Source organism: Dermacentor variabilis, chromosome 11 (assembly GCF_050947875.1).
Source record: "Dermacentor variabilis isolate Ectoservices chromosome 11, ASM5094787v1, whole genome shotgun sequence".
NCBI lineage: Eukaryota > Metazoa > Arthropoda > Arachnida > Ixodida > Ixodidae > Dermacentor > Dermacentor variabilis.
Window position 1 is genome coordinate 79,920,338 of NC_134578.1, and position 12,538 is coordinate 79,932,875.

Below are 12,538 nucleotides of genomic sequence, written 5' to 3' on the forward strand. Positions count from 1 at the left end.
TGGAAATAAATTACATACAAAGGAAAGATACCAATATGAGAGTCTCTGCCATGATTTTTGGATAGGAACAAGGCACGGTGATTATGAACCTTTGTTTTTATTGTCTGACGAAGGCTCGCAATTTCCACACTCTGTAGCAATATTTCGTCAACTCAATAAAGGACTACGATCGGATTAGTTGGTACATGGCCATCTATAGCTTTAGTCACACCACAATTACTTTACAAATTACACACAATTACAAATTCGTCCCGGACGAGGACGAATATTTCTTCAACTATGAGGCTTTTCTTTCGAGGAACCCGTATGGGTTTCCTTTGTAGCAATTGCTGCGAACGAGTGGAAGTCTGATTTTCCCTTTATTCATTACTTCTCTCCACCTTGCGGGTTTCCGCAGAACTACTACGTCAAACACAATTACTACCTTGGCGTATTTAATTTTTTAATGAACAGTTTTGTAATAGCGTTTGTAGCCTTACGTACCTTAAACGTAAGCACCTCTGCGGGATGTTACAGTGCGTGTACTTTCAAGTCCTTTAGTTTACCTTACTGAAACATAAACGTAAAGAAAAGGTTATAAACAGGGTGCCGTCTGGTGCCTCGTGCCAAACGTATCCAAGCCAAAACGATCCATAAGCAACCATCCTGTTGTTGCTGTGTGGACTCATCTAGTTGGGCGCCAGAATCGCCGATCGATCTCAGAAAATCTATGCGCTATGCGCCCATAACTAACCTTTCAGGTGAGTTTAGAGAAAGCGAAAGCTCATTACAATAGTTACTGGCGATCAACACGAGTGAGAGCGTAACCATTACGAGAATTCACGCTGAAGCGGGAGCCATGGTTGCCGCCATCTTTGACAACGCTATTTCTTAGCGTCCGTAAACATTACGTACGTTAAACTCGCCAAATGACGTACATTATCATAGCGCACGTAAACCGCTGGAAGGCAATACCATTCCGATCATGCGCAGTGAGGACCACGCTATTTCGTTACGTACGTAATGCTTTTACGTTCGGTTGCAAACGCTAAACTAAAGCTGTCTATTATCTGATGGCAACGTTAGCCGTATGTTCTCCCTAAGATTATTCCGAGAGCATAAGAAACTGCGCAACAGAACACGCGCTCAATCGCAGAGGAATATAAATTTTTTATCCGAAATAACGGCCTAATAAGATTAGACTAGCAAGGTAAACATGACACTCGGACTCTTTCATAAGATTTGCATTTATCTTAGGCTTTTTATGTTACGCTTGCCCTATTTTCAAGCTACTGTGTATGCGCCGCTGGCTTTGTGTCGCCTTATAGCACAAGGGGCGTAAGAGGGGCAAGCATAATTGTATGTGTGTCGCAGTTCTTTCTTCTTGCACCTCTTCTCACAATTCTTTCCTCGACAAATTTCGAAAAAAAATCATCTTTGTTCTCGTGACATCTCTGCATCGACATCTCATACTGTGCGCACGAGTGAACTCCCGATTGCATTTCGCCATAGCTTCTGAACGATACATGGACATGGACATAATAAAGTTGGTGTTTGCACTTCATAAGCGAAATATTTCGCGAAATTACATGTTACATTAGAATGAAAAAGGAAAAAAAAAATGTGCGTCGAAATAAACTATATATAGAGTTAACGGTTTGCACGAACGCTTTGCTTCACATCAATTCTCACATGGACTTTAGATGTGGTTACCTTATTTACTTGAACCAAATACATCAAATATCAGCTCTGATCATGTGTTTCACCTAGATTGAAGTGAAACTATACACCGCGCCTACAGCTAACTTTTCTTGCCTGTGTTTCGATCACTTATTTTATATTTCTTTGGCGTTGGAGGAGGCTCCAACTTGTGGCCCCCTAGGGTCACGCTTCTTCTTCTTGTCTGTGCCGAATACCGCGGCCACGTTTAACGCTTTCTTCACGCACCAAATTTGATGGTGTGTCCCTTCGCAGTGTCCACTGTGGTCAGCAGCCGCGCGCTTGTCCGCGGGTTTGAAAGAAACAAGCACGCACGTACAGTCTTGCAAACGGTGACCGTGCCGCACGTGGTAGCACTCGGAAGGGAGACACCGTAACACTGTTTCACCGGGTCTAAAGTCGCTAGATATTTTCCGTGTAGAGTGGAAAACCTAGGGACTTCCAGTCGAAGCAAGAGGCGCGTAGCAACAGTGGCCAGCTAGAAGCAGTTGGTACGCTGCCGCAGACAAATACGCTTGTCGGAACCAATGACACTATTTCACCGGGGCTAAAGTCGCTAGATATTTTCCGTGTAAAGTAGAAAACCTAGGGACTTTCAGTCGAAGCAAGAGGCGCGTAGCAATAGTGGCCAGCTAGAAGCAGTTGGTACGCTGCCGCAGACAAATACCCTTGTCGGAACCAATGACACTATTTCACCGGGGCTAAAGTCGCTAGATATTTTCCGTGTAAAGTAGAAAACCTAGGGACTTTCAGTCGAAGCAAGAGGCGCGTAGCAATAGTGGCCAGCTAGAAGCAGTTGGTACGCTGCCGCAGACAAATACCCTTGTCGGAACCAATGACACTATTTCACCGGGGCTAAAGTCGCTAGATATTTTCCGTGTAGAGTGGAAAACCTAGGGACTTCCAGTCGAAGCAAGAGGCGCGTAGCAACAGCGGCCAGCGAGAAGCAGTTGGTACGCTGCCGCAGAAAAATACCCTTGTCGTAACCAATGAGGTTTTCGACGAAGAGTTGGAACGCTGGCTCCGGCGACATTGCGCCTAGCACTGTTACCAATTTGACGACTCCATCTCACCGCTAATCTCTATCTAAATATGGTGGATGAACATTTCTGCCTGCGATGGTCCTTTGGTTCTTCCAGCGCTTTACTGAAACGGGTGTTTGGCCGGGACAGTACACGTGCGTTTTCGACGAGCGTGCGCTCGGCTGCAACCCTATGGATCACCATTCTCGTCTGTGTGACCGCGTGCGCCCATTGCAGGCGCTGTGGTAAACGTGTGTGAGCGCACTCTTATTGCTGTAGGCAGCGTGTCTCCCCGAAATCGAAAGCCATCTGCGAAAAATGTTTGAACGCAGGCAATTCATTCTCGGCGGGTGGCATTTTCGGCTGTGCTGCGCGTGAAAACTTCCCGGGGCCTCTAAAAGTCCTTTTCGCGAAGCCTGTGCAGCGTGTTTGTGTTATAATAGCTGGGTGGAAACAGGAACATTTTTCTTTTTCGTGCGTCTCTCGCGCGCGAAGTAACAGCAAGAACATTAAGAATGACGTTTTCACTGAGAATATATGCTAGCGTCATCACATATGGTTACGGCTGCGGTTTCCTGCACACAACGTCACAAAGTCGAACGTCACAAAGTGAAGGCTCTTATTTTAGGCGTTCCCGCTTGCAACGGGCAATCAAATGCCCGATGTAGTAAGAAAGAAAATAAGAATGTAAAAATGTAAATGTCACAAGTCACCGGCAAGACCTGTATGATAATGGGGAAAAGACAAAGACGCAGGTCGACGAAACGGAGAAGGGAGCCGCAGGTGAGAAGCACGTGAAGCACGAGAGAAAAGAAGGAATCAAGAAAAGGGCGATGCAGGCGCAGATGAGCAGGCATTGCTTACGTAGTCGAGAAGCAAGACAGTGGCATCTCCGGCTGCGCTCCGGAGATGGGAGACAGTAGCTTCGGGGACCACGGACCGGTTAGTTTCTGAGTTGGCTAGCGACAACTTCAACTCCTGAACCTCGACTGCGTCGCCGTGGCTGTGTACCGCGACCCCGGTCCGACCCCACGCTCCCGTCACCAGTTGCAGTCCCGTGCCGCGAAGGCAATCGCCTGGCCACGTCAGCGGCGCAACGGCTGACTGGCCCAGACCGCGTCCGGTGCCACGCGGGTCTCTGCGGAAGACCACAACCTCATCGCTCTCGTAGGAGGTCGACGGCCACGCTGCGTCGGAGCCACGCTGCCCAACGACCTTTGCCACGCTGGGCCGGAGTCCGACACGACTGGGTACGGCCAGATCGTTCGTTTGCTCGTGACGTCGCGTTGGTTAGTCAAGCGGAGGAACGATTTGTAGTTGAGGGCTTGTTTGTTTTTGTGTGCATAGCTAGTTTTTGGAGCGTCTCGTGTGTGCATAGTGTTTATATTGCGTCAGGGTAGTCTGCTGTTTCTTCTTTCGTTACGTGTTTTTAGGTAAATGTTATTTAACATATTTGAATTGTGTTTCTGTCCATTGATGGAGCCCTGAAATTCGTGACAGTAAATATGGCGCAAAATTAAAGTTGTTCATGAGCATTGCAAATAACGCCATACTTGTCGCTTGCTACGTCGCGAAAATTTCTCCGTTCTTTCTTTCTTTTCTTTTTTTAAAGTAATGAGATGCTATGTTTGTATGTACTCGGCGTGTATAATCAAACTCTTCGTGGTCGTCTTCGTTATCTAGTTGTCCTCCCCTAATCGCCATCATACTGTCTCAGTTCTTGTTATGGACGACGTCTTCAAGTCGTGGCATACAACAGGACTGCAGGAGGTTTCCGCAAAGCCATGGTGCTTGGATTTTAAGGGGTACCTTCGTTGGCATAGTTGAGAGACGGAAGGGTAACTTATGTCTGCCGCACATTTGGTTTCTTTTGTTACGTCAATTTATTTATTTATTTATTTATTTATTTATTTATTTATTTATTTTACATCTTGTTAATCCATCATGGGATTATAATAGGAAGGGCAAGTACAAATGGTACTATTTGCCAAGAAAGAATATAAATATAGTATATAACCACGAGTGTGTTAGTGCAAACATTTTTGCTTCGCTCAACAAAAGAATTAAGTACTTCATCACAGATGCAATATATGGGTACAATTTACTATAACCTAGAAGTATCTGAGAAAGGAGGAAACCAAAGAAAAAGAAACACCTTTAAAGACATGTGATATAAAACCTGTAATGAATATGATGAACACGATGCAGTCATACACTCACTGCATCATAAAAAAAAGAACGGTTATAGATTCAAGTGTTAGCGTTTGAAGATCCGTAACAAAGCAGAGTAAGTAAATCAAAGCTGTATGGCGAGGAGATATTTTGTCACTGAGCTAACACATACATAACGAGGTACTGTTAATAATGGATTCACTCAGTCTATTCCACTCACTTGTCGCTAAAGCAGAGAACGAATTCTCGAAGCAGTCGGCTCGAAAAGAATACTCATTGAATGTTTGTGTGTGTTTTTGTCGCGTTGGCCGTGTTTTATTTGTGTTCCATTATGCACACACTTGAGGTTCGTTCCCCGTCGCCGACGAGGACACCGCCGCGCATTCCCTGGTGCGACGAAACACGAGAGGCCGCGAGCTGTTTGCTGAAGATCACGTGATCCGCTGGTCACGTGATCTTCGTCACGTCCCCCGCTGCCGCGACTTTTCTGTCGCCTTTGCGACCGCGAACATTTACGGTCACCGATTTAACTTTCCACGACGCGGAATCAGCAGCACGGCAAAGCGGAGCATAGAAAGAGAGGACCTGAGCTCTGTTTGTGTCTCGTGTATTTCAGTTCGTTCTCACGCCTCATGTCTCGGGGTGCACGTTGATATTTTGGGGTACCTGGCACTACTGTGTCTATTTTCACCGAGACAACGTTTGCTGAAATTCGTATTACCCGCGAATCTACGACCCTGAATTGGTGCAATATCGTATGGCATTGGTATTGCACTCAATGTTTCGACCTTTTTGTTTTTAGTTCTCCATAACAGCCCAATAACTATTGGGTACCATTCAGCAGCCTTTTCGATGCGTTTCTGTGTTTTTTTTTATAATCTACAGAGCCAATACATGACACCATGTTCTCTTTTTTCGGGGGGGGCGGAGGAGGGGGAATTTAAACCATCTGGTGTACTTTACGCATACGTAAGCTGCTCGCTCGACGCAATAAATAGACGAAAAAGTCTATGCACTGCTCGCGTTTGACACTTGGCCCTGTCGTGCGGCACGCCAACGAAATGTAAACAGGAAGCAAGCATGTGAAAGTCCAAGAACGTAAAAATGTGAATGTTTCTTCCGGGGACAGTGATACAGCTGCATGAACGAAAAGGAAGTGTATACGAGCCGACACGGCAGCGAAGGGAGGGAAAATACGCCAACGGGCCCAGCGACTACAGGCGTTTCCGCCGCATGTGCAGGTGTCATGTGACAGAAACGTGACGCGCTGGTTTATGATGATTCATGCTCATCCCATCAGCTAAACTCCCTTAGAAATATACAGATTCTGCAAGAAAAGAAAAAAAAACCACATTTTCTTATTTTCTTTAATGTCAGCTTATACGCATGCCAAGTTTGTCTATAAAGCTCTTTTTGCACTGCAGACACCATCTGTCTCAGCGCATGAGGAAGCGTGACGTTACTCAGTGGTACCGACTCGTAGCGTCAGCAACTAGTTTGCATCGCTGACTGTAGCCGCGTGATTCGTTGTGCGTCAAACACGTGACGCTCCTTCGCACACTCAATCAGCGATTCGGCCGGTCGTGTGATTACAGCTTAAAAAAAAAAAAGGTTTCGCAAGCGCACTGGCGACAGTGTTTGTTCTGCATTGCAGAAGACATTCGAAGCGGATGTCTCTGAGCGTTGTATTCGGCTGTAATTAAAACAGTCGTTTGTTGGCGACATGTTTCGTTATTAATAAAAGTCCTAGTGGTACGCGTATAATTCAAGGGTTTATTCTGCAATTAACGACGAACGAAGCGCTCACGACTGGGATTGTATCAATTCCACAGCTGATTTCACCGATTCAGTGCCTCACTAATATGGCAGCCGGAGTTGAAGTTTCTCAAAGAATGAATGACGACTACAATACGATATCTCCTGCTTTTCGAGTGACGCCCTCCTCGGTAGGCTCTTTTCTTGTCATGTTCCATCATCACACAAAACCAATAACAGCCACATAATAATAACCAACAGCCATAATAATAAATCAATAATAAAGAATACGTTTCTAAGAGTTACGTCAAAGATGAACTTCTGCCTTCTTACCATACTTGCAGTACTCTCTTATATTAGTTTTCATTACTTTCATATTGTTCCTTCCTCCATTTCCCGAATAGTGCTTGGTACTTTGGGGTAGCCGGTCCTAAAGAGGCATTTTATAGTCACCTTACAAGAACGAAATACTTATCTGTTAAAACAAAAAAAAAAACGCCGACGATTACGATACTTCCTAATGCGAACTTTGAGCGCGGTTGCATACGCGTTTTCAATTCTCGATATATTCAGGCAAAGAATTTGAAGCCGGAACCACCGCACGTATACTGTCAGTGTGCCAGCGCCATCAGCGTCTTCGCATACCTATGCTGACATTACCAACTTCTACAAGGAGACGAGACGCGTGTACACACCTCCCCACCCCGACCTCGAACGAGCGCAAGCCACCATGCTTCGCAGACTGCAGACCGATTCATTTCTCAGTCATTCAGGCTTTATTTAATCACTGGAGGGGATTACGACCCCGTCTGTACTAAGTGCGACCATGGAGTGTTCGCCACTCGGGCACATATTCTCTGGGGATGCGAGGGTAACCCTCCCCCACAATCATTACTGCCAGCTCCCTCCGAGAAGGGTTGGAACGAGCTGCTGATAAGAGCAGACAAGAAAACGCAACTCGCACTCTTCTCGTGGGCCCAAGACGTCACCCCCACCTGGGAGCCACACTAGGCCTACCGGCCCTAACTTCCTACCCAGCAGTGGCAAATAAAGTTGTTTCTCTCTCTCTCTCTCTCTCATAGGAAGGGGCAGCACGGGCACGCTGGCATGATGAGCGGCATCGGAGCCAGCCAGCTAGCCTTGGAAGACGACCACAACGAACGCGCGAGCAGGAGCACGAGCGCGTCAGCGCGGTTACGCCGAGGGACGGCGACGCTCAACACAGGAACGGGCACCTAACAGCTGCGCTTTAAGAGCAGATTTTAAAGCGAAGCTTTCTTTCCCTCTTCCTTCGACTTTCCCACTGCTGCGGCTGTTGCTGTGCGGCACGGCGCTAACGCTGGCCACTTCGGGACGTGGTCGAGACGTGGCCATGTCATAAAAACATAAATGGCATGCGCTGTCAGTGTTTTGTTCCGTGACATTTATGAGCTGTCATTGTGAAAACTCCGAGGAATAACTCTGTGAAGAATGTAGGACAAGGTATGCGCCACGTGGAGGGCTTGCGCGGTTGTGGTTCAGAATGATCATTCGCCAAGCGACGCCCGCGGCGTCGACACCGGACACCGCGGGGGCCCTTAACGCTATCGCGTTAGTACATGACAGGAGTGTGGCTCAAAGGAAAGACGACCAGAGAAGCTCGTGTCAAGGTTGACGCCGCGTCGCATCTGCACAATGCCCTCTGAACGCCTAACTAGGCGCGACCCCTCATAAATGCTTTGCAGGAGCTGGCGCGTTTGTCTCCGTGCTCATCCGCAACAGCAACGACAGTATAGGCAGGAGGTGGGGAGAATGTTAGCGAGGGAATAGAGAGAGAGAGAGAGAGAGAGGAGGCAATTTTGTGAGCTACAACGCTACAACCCAGAATGGCGTCGAAGTGCCCACTTAGTGCCGACGAGACGAAGGCTCGCAGAAATCGTCGAGCGGAGCAAGAACAAACGCAAGCGGACCAGGCAAGGTGACATTTCACATCCCGTCCCGACTTTCGTATGTCGTCAATATATCACCGCCAAATAACTTCGGTGAACGCGAACAGCAGACAAAGCTTCATTTACATCGATTCTCAGAGTTGCAGATTTTTTTCCTACCGTCAGCAATCCAACGTGGCTTGGCTCGAATCACATGACACTAATTTACAATGGGTGAACATATGCGCCTCCATAAAGCAGTAGTACGTCAGCCACGTGACGTACCACTGCTTTTGACTCTGAATCGATGGCGCGATTGTCTATCGGGCGAGCAGGAGCAGCTTTTCGGTGCACTGAGCTTCGCTGAGAGCGCTCGGCGGCAGTTGCAGCTGCACCTGCGTCAAGGTCGGAACGCGAGCCCAGTGGCGCCTTTTGACGGCTGTGACTCTGGTAAAGGTCAAACGCGGCCTGCCATCTACATTATCGCTTACAGCGCACACAAATCAAACACGGACAACGGAGAGAGATACTTAACACGGATGTTGACGTAACGTAACGCAACGCGAACGCTGGCGTAACACGAGTCAGCGTTCGTGTTAGGCCTCTCTTCTTCGCCCGTGCTTGATTTGCTCGTGCTCCAAGTAATAATGCACATCTACGGACTCGCCCAGCTAGCAACTGTACCTGTTGTCTAAGCACAGGGTGGGCGCGCGCGATCCGCCTATGGACGCGAAATTTCGCAGGCATGACCTGCGTCATGGGACGTGATCCACGATATGCTGTCGTAATGGCAGGACTTTGGCCAATGCTTGAGCGCCGGAAATTATTTCCCGTCGAGATGGCGCTTTTTCTTGTTTTTGCCACTGTAGAGAGAAAAAGAAAGTACAAAGAAGCAGGGTGGTTAACTGGAGGATTATGGATTAACTGGATTATGGTTGGCTATTCTGCATTGTGGGAAGATGTAGGCACAGAGATAAACAAGATAACGAAAAACTAAGCGCAGAGAACGAGATAGGAGCGTGAACAAAGGGACCTAAGGAAATTGAGCTGCGCAAACGTAATCATCTGCGCGGAGTTCATGATTAATCATCTGTCGCTTTGTCGATGATTATGTTATATTAGCGACGCGTTTATGGAAAACCGGGTGTTCTCTCATTAGGCAAAGAAGGCAGTTCTGTCCTAGCATAACGTTGTGTGGCTGACTGACAGGCTAGAGGGATGAGGAGAAGACAGACCACACCCTCTGAGTTTATGGTACCATCTTTGCTGTTGGCAATCTTGTGTGTGTGCGTGCGTGCGTGTTTGTGTGTGTGTGTGTGTGTGTGTGAGAGAGAGAGAGAGAGAGAGTGAGAGAGAGAGAGCCACGAGCAACGAAACAATGTAAGCGAAACCCAGAGAACTATATGGTCTTGCATGAGAGAGTTGTACGCCCTGTTTGTCGTGTATGTTGTAAACAAAATGTGTTTTAGCAATTACTGTACATACACTAATATAACGCGAGTTTTTTTGTAATCTTTTTCGTAAACCATAATTTTTGTTTGTTGTGCATTGCTACCCCCTCGACAATGACTGCCTTTAAAAGCCGCGAGCTCGTTTTAGGATAGTTATACCCTTTCTTTTTTTTTCTTTGTCTGATGAGTGCAAACTACCCCTCGCGTTATTTTCGAAGTCGCCTTATACTCGTGTAAATGGTGCATGTTAGTTCTGTTCGTATCACCAGCAGCGAATCAGTATTTAGTTCTTGCCCCAGCGATGCTTTTTTTTCCTTTTCTAAGTGAATAAAGTGCGCAAAAAAGGTTCATTTGATTTAATTCGATCCCTTAACATCAGCGATGGCTAGACAATGTTACACCCCGAATGCAACCTATGCACGACTGGAAAGCCAGACGCGAAAGAAAGAATTTCGCAATAGGTTGCTTCTTTTTCTCCGTTTTGCTTCTTTTTTTTCATTCATGGGTCAAGACAAAGGCTAAGCACCTACGTATACTATATTTCATATCCCTTGAGTGAACCGACATCGCTCTACTTGTTGAACATATCGATAAAGAAACTCTCATTGTAAGTTGGCTACTCACTTCGATGCGAAGCAGATGAGTTGCTCAACACAGACCCCTACTCTACGCACATCCCATGCCCCCGAAAGCAAATAAAACAGTCGCGCTTTTTGAAAGTGGCACCTCGGTCTCGCCTTAGCACTGAGCTCAGAAATTTACTGTCTAAGCATTTAGTCGTTATTAAGGCGGTAGCGATTTCCGCTGAAGATCATGGCCGCATCTCAACGTTCGGCAGTGAGCAGGCGATTGCGTTCTGTTTAACGACGTCTATGCAAAGGTCCTCCCTGAAACCTTAAATTTTGCGCAATATAAGAATGGGAACAAAGGCGCGAGGCAATCACATGAACCTCACCTCTCGGCAACGGTTTTCGAGCTTGCACGATGCGCGCTTTCAACGGCGCAGCAAAACCTCCATTTTTATCCAGTCATCCGCAGCACCTACAACGTAGCATTGAAAAGAGCGCATCGCGTTTAGTGCACACTGGGGGGAGCAAAAGGAATACCGCAAAGCCAATCGCTTTCGCATGGTGTTTACCGCAGCACTTCACTCCACATGTGAGGTTGTAGAACGTAAATAGGTTGCTGGCAGACACCACAAGCTCCGCAAAGACACTGTATTCTTGTATTTAGAAGAACATAAAAGAGCGATGCAAGCGATACATGTACATTACCTCCCTTCCTTTATTTGTTGCTGTTGTTTTGCCTCAAAACGTGGCCCCTACTTTATTTATTCCTGAGTTTTAAGGGCGTTTTCTTAAGTCGAACCTTCTGCCGTGGTGTTCGGCCGGTCTGTACTTCCTGCAGTAAAGACGGCTCTCTACTTCATTCACTGTTGCGCGCTTGTGTTCTTATCTCTTGCCGTGACGTAGGGGGACAGTCAAAAGGCTGCTCAGCCTACGGAAACTCGCTAGCTTTGAAGAACCCGCTGCGGTTGCTTAGTGGATATGGTGTTGGTCGGCTACGCACGAGGTCGCGGGATCGAATCCCGGCCACGGCGGCCGAATTTCGATGGGAGCGAAATGCGAAAACACCCGTATACTTAGATATAGGTGCACGTTAAAAAACCCTTGCCGGTCCAAATTTCTGGCGTCCCCCACTACTGCGTGTCTCATGATCAGATCGTGGTTTTGGCAAATAAAACTCTGCAATTTTTTATAACTTGAAGACGCGGGTCGGGTAGCGGTAGACCACTCTAAGAAACCAGGCTGATTGGTTGTGAACTTCTTCACAGCTTCTGGGTGTATTGCTTGAAACCTGCCAGCGCTCCCCATACTCTACCGTCTTCCAAAAGAAAGGACGCTGGTCCTCGTTGCTCGACAATCCTCTTGGAGCCCGAAATGGTGAAGAAATTTTGCCGCGTGGTGTAGATTTTCTGACGCGGATGTAGTCGCCGACGGCAAACTGTCTCGCTTGAGCTCCGCGACGTCCATCTTGGTGAAGCTTTGAAGTAGCTTGTTTTTTGTTTGACGCGCTCACGCAGTATTTCCATTGCCGGTGCTGGATTTTGATAAAACAATTTATCCGACAGGCCAACGATGTTTAATTGCGTTCGTGGGAGTAGTCCATGCAACAAAACGGCGGGGCGAACTGTCGTTGTGGCGTGAGGCGTGAAGCGATAGACGCCCGACCAATCTGTGATGCCGACGCGAATATCATGCCGCTCATATACTGCCATCTGCGCAACAGACTTCAAAACTCTGTTGAACCTCTCGACAGGACCGTTTGCTTGGGGATGGCAGACAGACGAGAAACAATGTCGTATACCACGTTCCTGAAGCAGCTCTTCAAATTCAGCCGAGGCTAACTGCGGTCCGTGGTCGTAAACTATATCATTGGGGTAGCCTTCAAGAGCAAACACTTGTACTGGAAAACTCTTGACCATCGCTGTAGAAACATGTCTTAAAAATGTGCTTCCCGCCATTTGCTGTGA

At 47.3% G+C, this 12,538-nt stretch overlaps 1 protein-coding gene across 2 annotated transcripts in view; it reads left to right on the forward strand.

Moving 5' to 3' along the window:
- The window catches only part of LOC142563698 (synaptotagmin-1-like), a 244,283-nt gene that overhangs the window by 85,782 nt on the left and 145,963 nt on the right, over positions 1–12,538 (forward strand). Inside the window, exon 1 of one of the 2 annotated variants that reach the window (XM_075674297.1) lies at positions 3,582–3,970. The exons of the other annotated variant lie outside the window; for it this stretch is intronic. The gene's annotated coding sequence lies outside the window, so the exon portion shown is untranslated. Of the gene's footprint in view, positions 1–3,581; positions 3,971–12,538 lie in introns of those variants that run through there. 2 annotated transcript variants of the gene reach the window in all.